At 40.0% G+C, this 12,725-nt stretch overlaps 1 protein-coding gene across 2 annotated transcripts in view; it reads left to right on the forward strand.

Annotated features, from left to right (window-relative positions):
• Nucleotides 1-12,725, forward strand: part of SHANK2 (SH3 and multiple ankyrin repeat domains 2) — a 343,309-nt gene that overhangs the window by 141,751 nt on the left and 188,833 nt on the right. The window lies entirely within an intron of this gene.

Genomic DNA, 12,725 nt, shown 5'->3' on the forward strand with positions numbered 1-12,725 from the left:
AAAATCCTATAAATTAAATAACTTTGAAAACCACTGGCAGGAAGAGGGTTTCAATGAGACAGAAGAGCCTGCACATAAGAGATGCTGTCTGACCAGATAAGCACCTCATAAATGCTCCTTCCACATGATTTCACCTTGAATAGAAGGTACCTGTGCGTCTGTGACAAAATTACTGTGTAACTTAAAGCACTGGCATGAACAGCAGCAGTTTAGGACAGAACATTGCTGCAGCTGGAAGGCCTAAAAGGGAGAAAGTACAAAAGCAATTTAAATATATAAGAAGGGAGAGGTACATTTTTTGTTAGGAAAGGTTATCCATGCCTGTTTGAGGAACATTGCCCAGCTCTCAAACCCTGGTACCCAGAGCTCCAACTGACAGGTCAGACAGTCTGTCCCCCTGCATTGGAGGATACTGCCCAAAATGATGACCTCGGAAATAACTGGTTTTCTGCCTTGCTTCTATATTTTGCACAATGAACAGCATAGCTCATATGATTCTGAAAAGTTTCATCCTTTCAGAAGTGATTTTCTGCCACAAAATATGTTCCACATATACAAATTCATAGTTAAAAACTGTGACTAGGTGACAAAACCCAGCACAGTGATCATTCACAAAGATACTGTGTTCTGTCGTATGGCTTAGAAGGATCAGGAATATGCTATGTAGTATGTTTTGCATTCCCCTCCATCAATCAGTGGGAAAAATACTTTATACTGGAGAAAGAAAGTCAATGCAAAGAATGAGATCTGAGGTGCTGGCAAGCCAGTGCACAAAACCCAGCTGACACAGGAGTTTGGTGCAGTAATATTCAACTAGTTCTGACAGCTCTTTGTATCTGAGGATGTAAATCAACTCCACTTTTTGTTTCAAGTAATGGCAATTTAAGGAATGAACCTCAGCAAATTTCTGCACTTCAGCTTTGCTGAGCAAAGCCTTTGTGTTCTCAGAAATGATAAACAGCAGTTTGGGAAAAGACTTCTAAATGAATTATCACTCAGTAATAATGGTAATTTGGAAACAAAGGTAACTTTGGAACTGTTTTTTACTGCAGTCTGGCCATGGGATGGAGTCGTCTGCTTCACAACAGCCCAGTAATGTGTGTGTTCTCTCTGACCAAGGGTGCCTTGAAAGCCCTTGCAGCCTTTTAGCTTTGGTCTTCTGACCAAGATGCAATGGAGGTTTCTTACTATGATAGTAGTATTTGTAAGAAATACTGTGGAAAACTGAATCTACCAACTCATTTCACTGATCAACTTCTCTCTCTCAAATGATAGTTGTTTTCCTTTGCTAATGGTACGAGTTTTGTTTCAAGAAGAGTAAAATAAAGTGTCCCATGATAATAACTTCAAAATTTATCCAGAAAAACATTAACAAATTATTCCAGAGAAAGAAAATCCAAGCCATGTAGAGCTTGTACAGAGTGTAAGCCTATCCGCATCTTCATCTCTGAATAGGAATTTTTAGTTCATAATATTTTACTGTCTCGGCTCCTTGGCTGATGTGCATTTTGTCCCTTTCGCTCTGATTTTCATGCTTGCTAAGAGCCACTTAGGAATAACTCTGATCAGCTGAAAAGGACCAACACCATTCTCTAAAGTATTGAAACAGGCTAAAAATGAATTGCACAGCAATATAAAAGTAAACTTGAATGTTAGGCAACTCATTTCAAATGCATCTGGGATTGCTGGTGTGTAAAATCAGACATGCAAGTGTGGAGCTTTTCCTTTTCTGATTTGTTCTGCATGTTTTCCTCAGAAATATGTCTATCAAACCATAGAGCATAAAAAAGTGCAGACTTGAAGGAGTGTCTCAAGGAGAATGGAGTGCCCATTATAATGTCTGTCTTTTACTTCCAGCAATGTGTTCACCTTTCCCTTCCAGAATCACAGTCCAAGCCAATTCAAGCCTAAGAGCATACATAGATACCAAAAATGTCTAATGTTACAAATTGCTTTAGAAGTGCAAAAAAGAAAGAGGTATAAAGTTGAATGAATTATAAAGTGATACATCCTCCTGAGGGATTTATGCCCAATTATTGGTTTAAGATGGAACAACTCTGCCTGTGGCAGAATTTGAGCAGCACTGTTCTGCATGTGCTAACAGTCTGGAAATAATACTGAATTCCTAGTTGTCATATGAAGCTCCACATACAACATGGGTTTATTTCAAACCATCAAAGTCTAGGGTCAAATTATTGGAGTTTTAACCCATTTGGCATATCTCAGTAATTATTAATAGTCAAAAATCCTTTGCTTTCACCTTCTGGAGTTTTGGAGCATTTCAAATTTCATAAAGAATATGTATTTTGATAGTAACATCTTCTCCCTGTACTAATAGTTCTTTATATTTATTAGAGATGGTACTTAGTATCTTATGATCCTATGATCGAATGTACTTGATGTTTGCTCTTGCTATAAATATATTAAATTATAGCAGCAATAGCTTTTAGCTGTTATTTTTATTGTCCATCCATTTTTTCCTGGCATTCTCTTTAGTCGGGATTCACTGATGCACCTGGGCAAATATTATTTGCATCAGAATATAACTTCTGTTAAAATCATCCTGGCTATCTACCAGCATTAAAGAAAGTGCCATATTTCATTGAACTCATCTCATTTAGCATGACCTAACACTTTTTAAAGCCATTTACTTAAAATGGCTGACACAAAGCGAGGCAGGTCTCAGCTCTATGCATATGCTGAAAGTGTTGATAAGTCATCTTTTCCTTCTCTAATCTCCCAAATGACACATTTGGGTTTTTTCCCTTCTTATTTTTAATGGTTCAGATAAAAAGGCTTGACAACAGAGCTTGAAACCCCTTTGAAACACTCCCCAGTTATTTGAGATAAAATTCATATTAATTTAAGGAAGATGAGAGGGTATCTACTTACAGTAATGGCAGTGCTGAAGGTGATCAGGAAAATTATACCTAAGTAGCAGCAGCTGTTGGATAATCCATATTCTGGTAGTAAATTAGGTCATTGCTTTTTGCTTCCATACCTGCCTGCAACAAAAGAGAATGGAAATGGGCTTTTTCCAGCTTTCTAAAAGATGAGCCAAGGCCTGATGGTGAGAAAATGACTTGAGAATACACCACTTGATGACAGTAACTGGTCATAGTAAAAGCAATGTGAAAACAGGGATGTTATTTTGATTCATTAAAAACCCCAATCAGTTATTACATTATATGCCACTTGCTGATTGCAGCCTGAACCATGTAAGTGGAATACTTCCCTTGCTGGAGAGCTCTGCTGATCTTGGTATTGGATCAGTATGAAAGGGAAGCTCTGGAGCCTCACCTTGCTTTCTGAACTGTTAACCCAGACTAGTGAGGTAAGGGGTTTAAAGTGTAATTCCTCAAATGCAGATCCATTTTCTCTCCAACATTTCATCTTGGGCTCAATAAGCTCGAGGTAGGAAGCACCAGACCTGACCAGCATCTCAGGTGGCCTTCAGCAAGATCACAAGGGGTTGTTTTTCTGTTAGAGGCCTCACACACTTTTCTCCCTCAAATTCTGTTGCTTCCTGTCTCCAGATGTCTTGTTCTTGGGTATCTGCCACTGTTTTGTGCCTGCTGGGGCAGGGGGGGAGCACAGTCGGATGGGACTGCTCAGCATGGTTGCAGCAGATCTGAGTAGTGGGTTTAGGTGTTATGCCCCCAGTAACATTGAAACTCACTGTGTCAGGGCTGTGCTTACTCAGCCTTGCAAGATCCAGAGTGTGTTTATTTAGCTAAGTGGTAGAGCATCACATCAATATTGATAGCCATATTTTTCATGTCAGGAATAGGTTATTTGTCTTCAGGTGAAACAGACAAACTGGAGTAAATGTTTCTAAGTCTGAACTCACAAAATATATTGAATTTTAAATGGTATTGGAACTTGGCTACATTATTTATAAAAGCGTGTTTGTGTTTGAGACTGAGGTGGGAAATCTGGTTCTGCTTTCTGCTTCGAATGGAAAGATGCCCAGTGACTTTCTTCCCCCTCAATTCAGGCTACAACTCACAAACACAAAACATGCTGCAAAAAGTCAGGATGATTTCATGGATGATTTAGAAGCGAAAAGGACTTCACTGTATTGTTTTGGGGCTTTTCTTGTAGGAAAAAAGGCAACTATAATTGCACAAAAATCACAGGAAGCTGTACTTTGTGCTTACGGATAGGTCATACACGTATCAGGCACTACTTTAATGTTATCCAGAGACATGTAATATAGTTGCAGATTTTGGCTGCTCTCCTGGAAATAATAAAAGGAATTACAGTGAAAATTCCCTGTACAACATACTGGTAGCTTAAGGAAGTTAAATACAATGTAGCCTTGACTCATTTATCTAACAGTTCCATACATGACAGTATGTGAAGTAAAGGTTAACGAGAGTAAAGGAAACCTCTAGAAGCTATAATGTTACCTTTTGGCTGAGCAGTTAAAACCTTGGATTATAAGAGTTAAGAACTGTACTTCTACTTTATTGGACATGTTTGTGTGCAGTAATCCTCTGCAGGAGATGGAAAACTGGTTAGGTAATGCGTAGAAGTCTTTGCAAACATATTATAATGAAACAGTGAGAGTATCGGTGTTTCAGTGTATGCTGAAGTGTTCATAGATGCTATGGGAGCTATACATGAACAAAATCAAAATGGATTGGCAAAACCAGTCTGGTCAGATACCTGCAACACTGATAAGAGAATGGGGCTTGAAAGAAGTGTTGGCAGTGGAAAAGAGGAAGATACGTTGAAGAATGATCTGTGCCATGAGTGTCTTTGCACACAGTATATTTGCAGGAGGGAAGGGAAGGGGTTGGATGCTTGTAGCACATCTGCATTTTGGAAGGTGCCAGGTGGAAAGTACCTAAGCAGAAGAATAACCCATCATTTCTGTAGTTTCAGATTAAGCTGTGTTAATGCAGACATGCTTACAGGTGCTTTTACATGGCTAAGTAAGAGACAGAGGCATCAGTTTATCAGTTGCTAAGTAAACTAAAGCATTTAGAGTAGTATGTCCGTCTTGTACAATGCTGTATAATCACATCCATTTTGGGTGCAAATTTTGTGCATTAGTGTTTTCTTAGTCAATTCCAACTTTTTTCCTCTCCTTATTTCCGCTCCCAGTTTTACTGGCACAAAGCTTTGTGTGGCTGCTCTTAGTGCTTTTAAAGGGAAGGACATAGTGCTTCTAAAAACAGTTATTAGTTTTCAAGGCTGTACTGTAAGGAGACTCCTGTGGAAAACTAATCAGTGATTAATGGAAAGGTCGGGAAATTAATGGAAATGCAGTTGATACTGCATTGAACTATAGCCTGAGTCAGCTGCCAGTAACACAGCAGTTATTGAGGAGCAAAGCTAGCAGGCACTTTCTGCTTTGCAGTGATAAGATGGTGGCAATTATAAAGCACTTAAAAACATTTAATCCTTTCTATGATGCTTTTGTAGAATGAGTAGAGTTTACCTGACTGAACACAGACAACAAAGCTGCAGTAGGGAAAGACTGATACCCTCTAGCTGTATAAATTTCTGTGGTACTAATTTTCCCACCTGAGCTCAACACCTACAGGTACCTTTCTGCCTTTGTAGTATGTCTGTGTGATTCCAACATTTAGCTCACCCATAACTGCAGGAATGCAAGCCAATCCTTTGCTATTCACATTGAACAAATTAAAAGGAGGAAGTGGGAGGAAGGCTGGGAATCCTCATGACATTATTTCATAGAATCATAGAATGGTTTGGGTTGAAGGGACCTTAAAGCTCAGCCAGTTCCAACCCCTGCCACGGGCAGGGACACCTTCCACTGGAGCAGCTTGCTCCAAGCCCCTGTGTCCAACCTGGCCTTGAACAGTGTCAGGGATGGGGCAGCCACAGCTTCTCTGAGCACCCTGTGTCAGTGCCTCAGCACCCTCACAGAGAAGAACTTGTTCCTAATGCCTAATCTCAGTCTGCCCATCAGAATTAAACTCCAGGATAAAATATTTCTAAATAAATAAAAAAAAAGACAAAAACCTTTTTTAATAGCAGCTACTATTTTCATTCTAAATGTTTTGTCTCTCAGATAAGTTATAAAACTAAGGTTTTTATGTTATGTTATATTAACATTTGTTAGTCAACACTTAGAAATGAAACAGTTGTGTTCCTGACTGTAAAACCCTAGAGATTATAGTTCTCCTGTCATTTGCCAGGATAAAATCTGTCCTTTGATTTGGTCTCATATAAGACTTTGAGGCCTTAGTAGGACACTGCTGAAGAGAAAATGAATATATACACAAGAACTACCCAAGGGACTTTCAACTTTCACAAAAATCACACACCTTGCTAAGATTTTATCATCCAAAGACAGGATACAGTTACATGCAGCAAACAGAAAACTGTAAGAAGGAACAATGCCAGGAGTTACTTATTTTTAAGAACAAGAGGATGTTTAAAACATAATAGAAAGAATGATGATTTTTTTGCCAAGTGCTTACCCCAGAAAACAGGAGGGCAAATTGCAAATAAGTGCACTGGTTGGTGCTGCAGGAATTAAAGCTTAGATAAAATCAGAGGAGAGGTAGAAGGCAACGCTGGGGTAGAAATGTAATCCTTCTGATTTTTCTGTTCACTGGTAAGTACCAGTCCTCGATGTAGGCAGTTGGCTGCGGGTGAAGTAATGCTCACAGACAGAAGGAGAATCTGGCTAAAAAGTGAAACAATGAGTCTCAAGATAAGGAACTCCTTTGGCTGGAAAAGGGACTTGTGGTGTTGCTGTAGTGCTTTGGTGATAACAGCTCAGTATCTAGTTTCATTTTGGACACTTCAGACTCTGCATCTTCGGAAACTTCTGTTCAGCTGTATAAAGCTGTGAAAATTAACTAACAAGCCTCCAAGCATGATTATTGTAGGAAAGAGAACACAAAATGATTTATTCTTTCTCCTTTTTTTCTATTTGCTTACTCAAACAAAGAAATAAAGTGAAAAACAGGAGTACCCAAAGCTAAGTTACTGGGAGGAGATTTGACAGGGCATGCTGTGTTTGAAGGGTGCATTGGAAGGCAGTTGAAGGGAACTGAAATTCCTTATTGCTTATCACTTCAGGAAGACAGTTACATCAATGAACCTTTGTTTGGTCTCTAATTTTTGCTTCATTTCTAGGAAACAAGTTTTAAGGTTTTAATTCCTTCATCATAAATGAATGTGATTTTCATGGTGTATGCTGACATGGTGAGGTATTCCCTGTTTTCTGGGCAGCAGGTGGACAGATGAAAGAAGTAGTTTATTTTCTTGCAAGTGTCTGGTTTAATAGGGACAGTGGTAGAATACATAGAAAAACAGGAGAGTGGAAATGATTGCTGGAATTGTTCTTCTCTGCAATTAAGAAGGAGGTAATCCCCCTTTTTGTCTTTTCTGATTTATGCCTGTGGGGTCATCAAACAGAGTGGGGGAAAAGCTATTCCTGCTGAACAGCCTAGCACTCATTGTCTCTCTGCATCATCTCTCAGCCTTCTATGCTGCAGTACAGAAGATATTCTTAGGAATGGATGTCCTCAGGTCCCCACTCCCCCAAAACATATTGCAGTAGTGTTGAAAAGTGCAGATGCTTAGTCGCACATGTAGACACAGTCCCAGACCTTGACACAAGGGCTTAATGACTCTAAGTAGCTTGGGGTGGGAAGTGTTTGTAGGAGTGATAAGTAGAGAACAACAGACACCTGGGAAGCAAAATAGCTGACATGGTTGCAAGTGCTGTTAGTTCTGCATATTTCGGTGCACCACTACCTCCAGCTTCCCTTCAGTTCTCGGTGTGTATTTAACTATGCTTAGTAGTGGCACTAACCTGTGAAATGTATTGGGTTTATGTTAGCTTGTGTGTAAAACTCTATGTAAATTGTTCCTAAAATAATGGCTGGTGTGTCTGAAGTTTAAGTAATCTTGAAACAGAGTTTTGTGCTTAATCATGCTTTGTATGGGATGAGAACTATCTAATGTCACTGAATTTCTTATCCTCATTAAACAGGAGTTGAATTTATTAGCACATATCTTATTAGCACAGATTTCATTAGTTATCTAACAATTATGGGTAATACTGATTATTTAATTAGAAGCTTTACCTCTAACAAGATGGCTTTAAGTATTAATTTGCATCAGTGTCTTAGTTCAGAAAATACGAAATGTGTAAGCATAAAGATGAACTATAGTGACTTTATATGAGCTACACCGTAGCTGCTGGGCTTTGGGATTCAGTGAGATTTCACTATGGAGATAGAGTTGGAAGATTTGAAATGTATTATAAATATTCTTCTTCAAAAAGAAGACATCAGAATTTCTTGCAGTCTTAATCTTACCTTGTAGCATGTTGCAAGTCATGCATCACATCTGAAAGTTAATTGGAAGTATTGAAGTTAATGGGGTTTAAAGCATCAGCCACACTTTTAAGGAAGTTCTTGCAAAGCTGTTTTGATCAATTAGGTAAGAAATTTATCTGATATGGGATTTTTTATAAACAGGACTGAATTTGACTGTTTTCTGTGAAAGGGAGGCCTAGGATGGGTAGTCCTCATGCATATCATTAACATATCACAAACTACTGCATTGTAGTATGAGTTTAATTTCGTTTCTGGTCCTACTTGGTTGGGGAATGGACATTGGCAGTGGTCTTGAATTCTTGCATAGCTGCATTCTGAAATCATAGCAGGACTCAGGTTTAAGGTTGCCAAAGCTGTTTTATCACATCTGAGTAGCTATTTTAGGGGTATTCTATGAAAACCAATAGACTTATAAAAAATAATGTAAAAACAAATAATTGGAAAATCCCTTATTAACTAGTGACTCCAGTGTGACAATCTTCCTGCTGCTTTGGTCTGATTTATTACTGAATCTTTTAGAAGTAAAGAATCAGTAAAGAGTTGATTATCCTTCTTCTAGACTGAACAACAAATAAGGCAGCGTGTAAAAGATGCCATCAAGATTCACTTAGGATCAAAACTGATTTAAGATTTTTCCTTTAAAAACAGTATCCAGCTGCTCAGGTTGTACTATATGTAATCAATGTTGAAGAGCCTAGTTAGTGTCATTAAGTAAAAATACTTTTGGGATTCTCCCAGGGGTTTTCAGTACAAGTATAACATGGGTAAACTTCAAGTTGTCACATTATTTATGAGAGGCAGAAAGCATCTGATATGTATATGAAGGGGCCTATAAGGATGCTGGGGAAGGACTCTTCATTAGGGACTGTAGTGATAGGACAAGGGGTAATGGGTTCAAACTGAAACAGGGGAAGTTTAGATTGGATATAAGGAAGAAGTTCTTTACTGTAAGGGTGGTGAGGCACTGGAATGGGTTGCCCAGGGAAGTTGTGAATGCTCCATCCCTGGTGGTGTTCAAGACCAGGTTGGACAGAGCCTTGGGTGCCATGGTTTAGTGTGAGGTGTTCCTGCCCATGGCAGGGGATTGGAACTGGATGACCTTTAAGGTCCTTTCCAACCCTAACCATTCTATGATTCTATCCTGGCAAATACTACGTAATTGTAAAGGCACACGTAGACATATTTCCTTATATTTTTACTCTGATTCCTGGATTCTTTCCCTTCTAAGCCCTGATGTTTGTAATCTGTCTTTTCTAGTTGCATTGTTGAAGCTTTGTGAGTGCACAAGAGCTGTGTATGGAAAAGTGTAGTTTCTCTTCATCTGCTGCCACTTTCTATCCATTTCTGGTTTTTACATAGGGAATATTCACATCTCTGGAATGTGTGGTGTGTGGAATTTTACTTTTTTAAAAAAACATGATATCTTCATTGCCTTTGGGCTCAAAAATTTTGTTTTAAACGGGCAAAAAAATCCATTTACACTGGAAATTGTAGGCCTTTGAGCTTCTTTTATTGGTAATCTCCTGTAGGTTATACTAATGTGAGAAAGTGATCCATGTTTTTCCTGAGGAAACATTGTACCCTATTTTCACTTTTGGGTATGGGCTCTGTTAGTTGATAAATAAACTGGAAAGCTGAAGGGTGATCAAAGGGTTGATGAATCCCTTGGTATGGTGTGAGGGCCTGTGCTGATGGCGTCTCAGGGAACAGGAGGGGATGCCTGACAGGATCTCAGGCCGCTGCTCCAGCCTCCCTCTTCCCAGGCAGTGTGCTGGAGGAATGTTGGACAAAATGGCTTGAGGAGTATGTGGGCTGAGGATTGCTGCTGCCCTGGGAAGAAGGGATGAGGGTGCTGGGATAAGCAGAGGTGAAGCCGTCACCGGGAGCCTGGAGCAGTGGCACAGCAAGGGTGGGAACTGTGAGGGGCTCGGCTGGCACCGAGGAACCTCTCCACAGCCCTCATCTGAAAGAAAGGAGGCTTTCAGGGCCTGCATGGAGGGGAAGTGGGGAAGCTAGGGAAGAATTGTGCCCTAATGGCCATTGTGGTAACCGGGTGCTTTGTTGTTAACGATGGGGAGATGGACGTCTATCCACAGCCAAACACTGCACCCACAGCTCCACAGCAAGGCTCTGCATCCAGACTGCTGCATCCAAAGGTAATGACTGTGGAAGTGATCTACTGAAGCAATAATACAGGTGAGCAAACAGAATATTCTCCTGAACCATGCAAGGAAGCAGAGTATCTTGAAAAACAGCAGGACAGAGAGGGGCAAACAGTGGCAGTTTGAGAGTGTGCATGCTGTGAACTCATGTGAAGGATGAGCTAACAGCACTATTGAGCAATAGCCCTGATGGGTGCTCCTCAAGCACTCTTAAATGAGCTGATAAGACACTGTCATCTTGTGATGGCACCATCCTAGCTTGAAAACAGGAGGAAGAAATGCAGAGGAAACTTGCATTAACCGAAATTCCCCTCAGTTCTGTGTGTTCTAGGTAAGACTACATACAAGGGGAACAGGGGATCCATGCACAGAAAGCTGATTTCTGGTAATTCGATTCTTTCCTGTTACTTTACACAGTTCAGGGGGACTGGTCTGGGGGACTCTGCCAGCGTTGCTTGTTTGGTTCACACATTTACTTCAGCCTTGCTCAGTGCACAAAATGTATTAAATGTGCTGTGAGATTAACCCCGAGTTCAGCAAACTGTTTCTCATAGTGACAGCAACTGTGCCAATAGTAAGTTTTGAGGAAAGCCACATACAGATTATATAGAATCATAGAATAGTTAGGGCTGGAAAGGACCTTAAGGTCATCCAGTTCCAATGCCCCTGCCATGGGCAGGGACACCTCACACTGAATCATGGCACCCAAGGCTTCGTCCAACCTGGCCTTGAACACTGCCAGAGATGGAGCATTCACAACCTCCCTGGTCAACCCATTCCAGTGCCTCAGCACCCTCACAGTAAAGAACTTCTTCCTTATATCCAGTCTAAACTTTCTCTGTTTGAGTTTTAACCCATTCCCCCTTGTCCTATCACTACAGTCCCTAATGAAGAGTCCCTCACCAGCATCCCTGTAGGCCCACTTCAGACACTGGAAGATGCTCTGAGGTCTCCACGCAGCCTTCTCTTCTCCAGGCTGAACAGCCCCAGCTTTCTCAGCCTGTCTTCATACAGGAGGTGCTCCAGCCCTTGATCATCTTTGTGCCCTCCTCTGGACTTGTTCCAACAGTTCCATGTCCTTTTTATGTTGAGGACACCAGAACTGCACACCACAACAGTGTGTGTATATATATATATATATATGTGTATATATATATATGTATATATATATGTATCTATTTCTATACATATTACCATTTTCTTTGCTACCACTATATGCTTTAATTTAATTCAGTGCAATGTATTTCCCTTACCTAAGGCAGACTGTTTGAACTCCAGTTTAAAAGTCATTGATGAGTTAGTGTCTCAGACTCCTATATGCAGTAGGCTATTAACATCCATTCTTTGGCCAAGGTGATGGTAGAATAGAAACAAAATAGTTACTAGCAGTATCACAGGTAGCTGAGGATCTGGGCTTTCTAATAAGATTTGCCCGACAAGGATTTTCCCTTAATCCTCATTTTGAAAGCTCATACAGATTACTTTGATACTGAAATGGGTAGGATTAAAATCCCATTTATCACTGATTGCTGGAATCTTGTTCCAGGAAGCATTTGAGAGGGCAGTGGTTGTTTTACTTTTAAACCAGAGCTTTCAGATTAACCCTGGGAAAACCTTTTCTGATGCAGACTCTGGATGATACAGTTTGTCACTAAGTGGCAGATTTATGGGTTGACTTTCAGCTACCATTTCAAAGCACAAAGAAAGCCACTAAGCACAGTAGCCTGTTAAGCAGATAATGATTTACATGAAAATAAATAAGCTTATAATAGTTGTTGTATGAATATTACTTCATTTGCAGCCTGGCACGTCCAAAACCACAGTGTGGGACAGCAGCTCTGTCATCAACCCAGATCTGGGGTCATATTAGAAGGCACAGACTAGGATAACAGTATTTGAGTCACAGAAAGGTTGTGGGCATCATGAAAAGTAGTCTTGAACTGCAGGTGGGAATTTAAAGTGCCATAAATCCCTGTCATTATGATTTAAAATAATTTTAATCCATTTTAACTTTATGCCTGTAGATTAAATTAATTTTTCAGAGTCACTTATAGTCAAGCTTTAAGGTAAAGGCTGTAAATATGTCACCTAAACATGAAAATAAGAAATCCCGTTCACCCCACCCTCTGAAACATGAGAGTAGCTTTAATGTTTTCATAAACGTGTATGCATTGTTATGAATTAACATTAATGCTGTTCATAGATGGGAGACACCAATGATTCCCTGAGC

The sequence above is a fragment of the Melopsittacus undulatus genome, chromosome 4 (assembly GCF_012275295.1).
Source record: "Melopsittacus undulatus isolate bMelUnd1 chromosome 4, bMelUnd1.mat.Z, whole genome shotgun sequence".
In the NCBI taxonomy this organism is placed as follows: domain Eukaryota; kingdom Metazoa; phylum Chordata; class Aves; order Psittaciformes; family Psittaculidae; genus Melopsittacus; species Melopsittacus undulatus.